At 46.8% G+C, this 1,680-nt stretch overlaps 1 pseudogene; it reads right to left on the bottom strand.

The window, feature by feature from the left end:
* Positions 1 to 333: 333 nt before the first annotated feature.
* On the bottom strand, positions 334 to 1,229 carry LOC144321548 (BTB/POZ domain-containing protein KCTD5 pseudogene; annotated as a pseudogene).
* Positions 1,230 to 1,680: the final 451 nt, after the last annotated feature.

Raw genomic sequence — 1,680 nt, 5'->3', positions numbered from 1 at the left:
CCTTGGGCCCATGCAGCATGGGGAACACTGAGCAGAGGCCCCCAGGGGGACACCCACCTGGCTAGCACGCCTGCTCCCAGTGGGGATTGAATTAATAAATCTTCCAAGTTGGTTAAACATACTAAAGCAATAAAAGAAAATATACTTAAATTATTGGATTGGGATATGAATAATTAATGGGAAACTTTTATCCAAAAGTAGTTTTAGAGGTAGCATATTGAGTCAAGAAAAGGTCTCAGGCAGGTGGTCCCCTCTCTCACCGCCCACCTCAGAGGCAAAAAGAAGGATCCACACCCAGATCTCCATGGAGAATTGTCAAAGGCAGGTTTCTTCGCAGGGCCAAGCTTCCTCCACATGGCAGATCGTTGCAACTTGGGACAAGATAAAATGTGCCTTCAGCTGTCAACGCTGTGCTTCTCACATCCTTGAACCCCGTTCTTGCACAATCTTGGCTTTCTCACTGGGCTCACTGGCCTTGGAGACCACGCAGAGGAACTCGGCCTGGTCCTGGCTCCCGTGGTTGTAGGAAGAGCCGACGCTGACCAGCTGCTCGAACTTCCAGCCATCAGATGGTGGACACCATCTGGGTGAGCTCCTCCACCTGTCGCTGCAGCACACGGTATACGTGCTTCACCGGCACCTGGGAGGTTTTGCTGTCTCATTCTCGAATTTTGTCCTTTACAAGTTTTATTAGTGAGGTGATATTGTAAAATTCCCTTCCCTCCAACACTCCTTCCTCTGCGAGATCTTTGTTAATGACCCACTTCCTGAGCTCAGGTAGTTCAGCGCAGGCCCAAAGTAGGGGTCTCTGTCGACTAAATGGGCACCAGTTTCATCCTTGTCTGAGTCCAGGTCGGGGTTGGCCTGGCACAGACAGGACGGGAAGGATTTCTGGTCCCTGCATGGCATCTGCCAAGTGGTAGGGGGTAGGTGCCACCAACGTTGAGCTGGACCCACTTGGACACGCGGCGGGGGTCCTGGGCCAGGGCACCGAGCCCGCCCCGAGGCCACCCCGGGCTTGCAGCAGCAGCAGCTCGCAGTGATTCTCCACCGTGACCCCAGCAAGCCCCACCACAGCTCCAGATTTGCTTTTCTTTTTCAAGGTTGCTGCGATTATTCGGGGTCTTTCGTGCTTCCATACAAATTTTAGGATTTTTTGTTCTAGCTCTGATAGAGATTCTGATAGAGATTCCATTACATGTGAAGATTGCTTTGGGTAGTATAGACATTTTGACAAGATTTGGCCTTCCAATCCATGAGCATGGAATGTCCTTCCATTTCTTTGTGTCATCTTCAATTTCTTTCATCAATGTTTTACAGTGTTCAGAATACAGATCTTTCACCTCTTTGGTTAAGTTTATTCCTAGGTATCTCATTGGTTTTCGTGCAATTGTAAATGGGATTGATTCCTTAATTTCTCATTGTGTTGTGTTATTGGTGTATAGAAATGCAACAGATTTCTGTACATTGATTTTGTATCCTGCAGCTTTACTGAATTTATTAGTTTAACGGTTTCTTGATGGAGACTTTTGGGTTCTATATAGAGTATCATAGTTATCTGAGAAAATGAAAGTTTTACTTCTTCCTTGCCAAGTTGGATGCCTTTTATTGTCTGATTTGATCTTTTTGTTGTCTGATTCCTGTGACTAGGACTTCCAGTACTATGTTAAATAACAGTGA

This window comes from Canis aureus, chromosome 10, assembly GCF_053574225.1.
Source record: "Canis aureus isolate CA01 chromosome 10, VMU_Caureus_v.1.0, whole genome shotgun sequence".
NCBI lineage: Eukaryota > Metazoa > Chordata > Mammalia > Carnivora > Canidae > Canis > Canis aureus.
Note: the sequence above shows the minus strand (reverse complement) of the source record. Positions and strands in the feature narration are given on the sequence as shown.